Here is an 8,012-nt window from a genome sequence, read left to right as displayed (position 1 = left end):
GCACCACTTGATTAATATTGAAGATTAAAGTGGCATCGAGTTCCTTGTTATAGTTGGTTTGAACCTCCATTAATCACTATTTATGGAGTGTTACAGAATGTTTGGTTGTTCAATTTCGTGATATTTATAAAGTTGTGCTCTTTTTAATTATAGTTTTTCTTAATTAAAAAATAATATAAATTATATTTTGAAACTTTACCTAACAGTTTAAGTTATTATATTGAGATAATTCTTCAATATAATATAAGAGTTTTAATCATCAAACGATCACGAGAATTTCATCATTCTCATTTATTTGATAAAAATTAAGTATATAATAATATAGATTTTACAAGTTTTAAGTCTAAAATGGATTGAGATGGTTTTTTAATATAAATTAATATGTCTTATGTATAGTGTGTAATAGGTTGGTATTTAACTTAACAAGTTAGGACTAAAATGTTGCTTCAATCGGTTACTTGTAGTAAAATTGGGTGTAAGTTTATGATTATTATTATTAATGGATATCTCTCTTCGATTTTCTCAATCACCTACAAGTTCGTTTTCTCAATCAACTTGAGGGGACTATTTATTGTATTCCACAGTACTACCAGGTATTACAATGATCTTGATACAATAGATTTTGATCAATATTTAGATTATATGGGTGGCAAGACTCATATGGGCTGGATCCAGCAGGCTAACCGGATACTGGCCCATTGGCCCAAGCAAGTAACCTGTTTTTTTTTTATTTGGCGTGCGTGAACAGCAACAAGGTAATTAAATTGTAAAGCATCTCCAATGCAAAAAGCCAAATTGAGAAGCTAAATTGATAAAATGGCTTTTTGAATAGTATAAAATATAGTTTTTTTGATTATATGCATTCCAATGGTAAAAAGCTATTTAGAAAAGCCATTTATATTTTAATATATTTCATGTTAAATTCATTTTTATATTTTAGAGAATATCTTCTGATTCACTCATAAGAAAGTTGGTAAAAGAGCTTGGAAAATTTGAATTCATCTACATTAAAAAAAACCTCAAGTTAAAACCTTATAGGAGAGTGTAAAAGAAACGTACATTCAATGTCTAGCAATTTTATAGTTTACATACATGTGAATTAATAACAAGCATTGCATTCTACTTATTCTAACATTACAATTTGATTATTTTTTGGAACTAAGAGAGGATTGATATACTGGTTTAATTGCATTTTCAACAAGACAAAATATAATTAACCTCAAATTAAAACAGACAATCAAAAATAAATTTTAAATATGCCACTCTATATTTTTATCAATATTAGCTACCATTATTACTTCCTCTTAATTTTGTCAAAGATAACAACATAAATAAAAAAATGTTTTTCATAACCCATATCAAAAACATAAAATTACAAAGAAATAAAAATCATCACAAATATCAAATTAACAACAAAAAATCTACAAAATCAAGAGATATTAAAGAGAAAATATAAAAAGCTTTTAAATAAACATACCTTTTAATTTCAGCTAATTAACACAATCGATGTTATTAATTAACCAGAAAATAATTGATTCTTGTTTTTTTAAATTTAGGAGAAGAGTGAGGCACAATACAAGATTTAAAACAAAAATAAGTTTTTTTCCTTACTTTTAAAACACAATCGATGCTGGAACGCTTGGGGACGACATGGTGGCGAACGTGTTCTGGCTAGCCAAAGCTACTTTCTTCTCCTCTGTTTTTTTTTTTTTTTTGCTTTTCTTCTGGTCTTGCTTTTCTTTGCTTGGTTTCTTTTTGCTTTTCTTATTCTCTCTGTCTCTGTTTGTGTCCGTCTCTGTTTCCTTTGTTTTTGGGTGGTTAGGTGATCTGTTGTTTAGGAGACAACAGACATTCCTTTTCTGGAGTCCTGGAAGAAAGCCCAGAAATCTTTCTTCGTTTATTTTGTGTTCTCCTGGGTTCTCTTTATCTCTTTGTTCTTGATCTTCTTCTCTGGTTTTTTTCTCCTTCCATGTCTCTCTCTGTTTTCGTTCACTTTCTCTGTATTCGTTCTTCGTTTGTATCTGTCTTCTTTCCCTTTCTCTCTCTCTGTCCTCCTGTTCGTTCTGTTCCGCTGTGTTCTGTCCTCTCTGTGTTTGCTTCGTTCCCCCAGCTCGTTCTCTCTTCCCCCTCCTGCTTGTTGCCTTTTTCTTGTAGGCGAGAGGGATCGTGGGCAGCTGAGACGTGACCCACGATCTTCAGTAGTTTCCGCTGAATCGGTGGGATGAAGGAGATGAATGGTTTGTTTTGAAACGACGCTTTTGCACATGAAATGCAGATTTCCAATTTGCCCCTAAACGTCTGACATTTAGCAATTGGATCCTCACGGAAATCTTTTTTTTATTATTTTACCCTGGCTAAATTGCAATTGAACTCCTGTATTTTATAGCCATTTACCAAATAGTTCTTGGTTTCTAATTTAATCAATTAAGCTTCATTGACTCTTCAACTTTTAATTCTTTCAACATTACCCCTGAAAAAATCAATTAACCCCCCTATGGTATAACTACCTATGCACTTTGATCCTTGGACTTTAATTTCTTGCATTTTCGACCCAAATTAGCCCCAAACTTTGGTATTTATTCAATTAAGCCCTTGATTGCATTAATTAAATAAATCAAAGTTTAATTAAAAGTCTTCAACTTTTAAGCCTTTCAAAATTACCCTTGGAAAAATCAATTAACCCCCCTATGTATCACTATCTATGCACTTTGGTCCTTGGACTTTAATTTCTTGTATTTTCTACCCAAATCAGCCCCAAACTTTGATATTTCTTCAATTAAACTCTTAATTACATTAATTAAATAAATCAAAGTTTAATTAAGTCTATAAACTTATTAATTCTTTTTAATTTTTTACTAAATTGACTCCCAAATTTATAATTTCATTCTTATTATGTTAACTCAATTCTCAAATTATTTTTTTATTCATTCATTTTTATTTTTATTTATTTTTTATATATATTATTTATTTAAAAATAAATTTCAAAATTAGGTTACTACAATAACAAGTTTTCAATCAATAAAGCTACAGGCTAAATGAAACCCAAATTCCAAAAAGAGGCACACAATTTGACCCTTTAAAACTCATGATTTTTCCAACCTTTTTTTTCCAACCTCTTCAAAATATTTTACATATCTAGTTTGATACTTATTTACGTAATGTGTAATGTGAATTGTAACATAATTATATATTTTTAATAAAAATGTGACAAATATTAAAGAGAGGAAAATATAAAAAATATAGACACATAAAAAAAAATGCTATCTTTTGACAAAGGTTTTCTTTAAGAGGAAGAGCTTCTCAAAACAAATAAATAACTTAATCTAATGATGTCAAATATAAGATAAAACAATAGCTAAATGACCCTTTAAAAAAATACTAAGATTCAATTTATTAATATTATAAATTTTAATTTAATTTATTATTTTAGAATTAAAATTATATGTAGAATGGAAGAAAATAAAAATATAGGCAAGAATAGAAATGCTATAATTTTTTTTGTTTAAAATGAGTATTTTTTAAAAAATATTTCTAACTATTTTAAAATATATATATATAAAATATAATATATATTTTTTAATTTTTGTAACTATTGAGATCTTATTAAAAATATTTTGTTGACATGACCCAGAAACATAATATAAACTTGAATCGTAAAACCATAAAATTATAGGTAATATTTTTTAATTAATTATATAGTGACAATTCCAATCAATAAATTAAATTACATTAAAATATAATAAAACGAGTCAACAATATTATAATCAATGAGTGATCTAAATTAAATAAAATGAGAGAGATAAATAGTATGAATCAATAAATTACAAACATGGATAAATAAAAAGTCTCAGAACAAAGCTTTTCAATACAGGGGAATCACTAAATGGTATGAACTACACATGAACCTGGTGACAACATGATTATTCACATCACAATAAATTCTAATGGACACCTTTTGGGTTGAAAGCTAATGAACCTAAACTAGTAATTAAGTAACATAAATTCAATAATGAAATAAATTCCTAAACAATGTCTAATATATTAGAAAAAATTCAAATTAAAAATAATTATTTAAAATAATAAAAAATAATAATAATAAAGTTTTCATGTTTAAATTTCTCCATGTAACTCGAATCTCAAATTTTTACATATTTTTGACATATTTGAGTTCTGATTTCAAATATGTCGCTCTCTTTTTTCTGGATGAATTACTATGCGTATAATATATGATTGGAAAGCTTCCAATGTTCCATATATGTCACAAGTAGCACACAAAGGTCTAGTTTGATATATTTAACAAGATTCATCTGCTAATTTTAAACCCTCTAAAATATTATGTTTCTGAACTTCATTTAACCTGAAAATTTATCATAATATATTTTCATGTGTTTAATATTTTCCCATCAAAGTTTAGCTCTATCCAAATTTACGCTTTAAAAGATATGTTCAATCTCGTAAAATTGATCATCAAATATTTTAAAACTAAATTTAAACATAACTTTGTTCATATCATAAATTTAATAAATTTAAAAAATCAGATTGTATTTATTAATTTTATTGATTTTGTACTAGTTAATTCCGATTTTACTAAACTCAAAAACTCGATTCTTACGAAAATAATGTCAGGGCTTCAAGCGCTTCAATCGGTTACTTGGTAATTATTGATGTTAGAAAAAGACAAATAATAGCCCAACCCAACTCACCATGGGCTGGTCATCACCTTGCCTGGACTTGCCAGGCGACCAGCTCGTCAAAAGGCGAGCTGGAAAGTCACCTTGCTCAGGCGAGGTCGCCCTTGGACCAGACATTCCACCCAGGTCACTCAACCATACATTTTTCTCCACCTTAATATATATTTTTTCATTTTTCATGCTCAAAGTATGCCAGCTCACCATCACTTACGTGCCAAGTGCCACATCGCCCCACCTACATGGCACATGTCACCATCACCTAGACAACATAACACACGCCAATGTGCTAGTGCTACCTCCATTATTACCCGATAATTACCCGATAAAGCACCACTCACTGTAACCATCTACTACTCGTAAATGACGGACCATATCAAGTTAAGTGACTGGATATTCAAATTTAACAGGATATAATTAAATTAATTTTTAAAATTAAAATTATAATTGAGAATTTAATTCAACAAGTCAAAAATTAAAAACTAATTTGGAATTTAAAATTTTTTTATTGTTATTTTTATTTAAATGAAATAATGTGTTTTGTTCAAAATGATATTATTTCTGATTTTAAAAAAATTTCAAACCCTCATTATTTTTCTTTTAAAAAAATCTCTTTTGAGACAATGAATTTTTTTTTTATCAAATTAAATTAATCTGAAAAACCTTTCATATCTTCCGCACGTTTCCTCTGTGTCTCCATAATTGCATGACACACGTCTTGAAGGCTTGCACACAATGCACAACCATGGCAAACCAATGGTTTATCCTCTGTAAAAAGCACTGTGATGCTCTTTACGAATGTAAAAGTATGGGGTTTGGCGCAATTGAGCTGAATGTGGGATCGCTTGGAGTTCCTGAAGAAACAATGATTAGAGACGAGAGAACAAATTGCAAAAAAAGATTATTTAGTAATTTTTTAAAACAATAAATTAATAGAAATTATAATTAATCATTATTTTCACTTTAGTTTATAATGAAGATTGATTTTTTAAAACTGATTTAAAATTATGACTTATCAACTGATTAAAATCATAGTAAAAAGGATTTGTAATTATTGTAAAAAAAATATTCACTTCTAAAAAGATAATATAATTAAATTATGATTTATTCAATCATTCAATTATTTCTTCAAATAAATTTAATAGTAAATAAAAAAATTAAACCAATTATATATCAAACAAAATATTATATATGCTTTAATCATTATATTAATTTTCAATAAAAATATTCATTTTCCTTTATAATGTTAAAAAAAACCCATTCGTTGAATAAAAGAAATTCTTCTTGTGTTTTTTTCAATAAAAATAAACTCTTTGATTAATTAGTTTTATAGAAAAAAATCATATAATCTAATTCATAATTTTAATTGTTATAGATTATTAAAAAGTTGACTAAAAATCATATAATCTAATTCTAATTAATTTTAATTGTTATTTTAATTTTGTTTCCTTCATTCCCGTTGTTCCTTCCTCTTTTTAGAGGGATAAAGAGTTGTCTAAAAATTGTCACACAAATCAATATCTCTAGAACTTGTATCCTATTGTTATGACGTCAATGTTATGACCTCATTCTCGTGTTGCTCATGAATAGTGTCCCTTCCTCAGTGAGCATGCGTCGCGGAATTCTTCTGATAATTAACGGGAAAGAGCGAGTCTTTTTGTTCTGTATATATTAAATTTTTTTTAATTATTAAAAAAATACTAAAAAAGGTTAATTTGGTGTTTTTTTAAATAAAATTTACTTTTAAAACATACTAAAAAATAAAAGCTATCATTCTTCTACGCACTAATAAACTCGTCTTTTATATTAAAAAAAACAAAATTTTAATAAAAGATAATAAATAAATAAGTGACAAAAAGGATATTTTTAAAAAGTAATTTGATTAACATAAAATTTTTGCTTATTGGTTAAAGTAATTAACTTTAGAATTTGATTGGAATTAAATTTGGAGAGAAATAAAAAACCATCCTTCTGTTGTTAAGTTTTCTAACTTAAAAGTGTGTTTAGTTATAGGAAACACTTTTTCATTTTCATTTTCAGTTTTTCATTCCTTTTTTTTATTTTTTTAGTATATAATTAAAAAATATGTTCATTATTGTAATCTATTTTTTTGGATCCTCACATAAAAAAATAATAAAATACAAAAAAATGCAAAAAACAATATATTATAAAATATATAACAGTGAAAAAATGTCAGAGCGTCCTAAAAATGCTCAAAATTTGTTTGAGGATGTTCAAAAATATAAACATTAAAAACAAAAAGGAAAAAAAAAGAAAAGAGAAACCCGAAACAGTGCCATTTTGACGGCACTGTGGGACTTCTTCTTCCCCTAGACGCGCGAGGCAGGGGAAGAAGAAGATTTTCTTCCCCCATTTTCGCCTAATTTCTTTCTCGGTTTTTGCTCAATAAGACGCCCACCATTCGACACCCACTTGCCTCCTTTTTTATCCGTTGAAAGGATAGTGGAGTTGGCCGCCCCACCATGTCGGCCCCTCCCCTGTTTTCCTATAAATACAGGGGGGTGGCCGAGAGAAAGAAAAAGAAAAAAAAAACCCGAGAGAGAGGGAAGAGAAGAGAAGGGAGAGACAAAGAGAGAACACATCAGAAGAGAGAGGGAAGAGAAGAGAGAGAGCTAAAAAAAAAAAAAAACACAGAAGAGGAAGAAGAAGATGCGGACAAGAGTAAAACAGAGGAAAAAGAGAGAAGAAAACAGCACCGCCGGCCACTGCGAACCGCCAACGCCGCCACCACGACCCCTGCCGCATCAGCTGCTTCCAGCATCACCACCACTCCAGGTAACTTTCTCCATGTCCCTGTCGTTCTTCGCTTGAGCTTCATTTGCATGCAGAATGTTTACGTTCTGCAGCAAATGAAGATTAATTAGCTAGTTACTGTGATGTGCACAGTAACTATCTAATTAATTCACGGGTTACTGTGTGTGCAGTAACCCGGTTACTGTGCACATGCACAGTAACTCACTGATTAATTCGCTGGTTACTGTGTGCACAGTAACCGGGTTACGGTGCACACAGTAACCAGTCCGGCCCCCAATTTCGGCCCAATTTATTTTGGGCCGAGTCTGGCCCAGGCCACTGATATGGGCCAGGTCCGGCCCATTAACAAAAATCACGGGGAATTTAGTTTATATGCACAAATATCTAAAGGACAGATAAAAATCATGTTGTATTTTCCATAAAAATGTAGAACATGTATCTACATATATTCTGGGAACTAATAACTGATTTATCAAAGCCTTAGAATTGAGCTATAATTTTAATTTTAAAATTACATCAAGTCCACGAAGCTTGAAAGTGAATGTGTGG

The sequence above is a fragment of the Populus alba genome, chromosome 11 (genome assembly GCF_005239225.2).
Source record: "Populus alba chromosome 11, ASM523922v2, whole genome shotgun sequence".
Lineage (NCBI taxonomy): Eukaryota > Viridiplantae > Streptophyta > Magnoliopsida > Malpighiales > Salicaceae > Populus > Populus alba.
Note: the sequence above shows the minus strand (reverse complement) of the source record.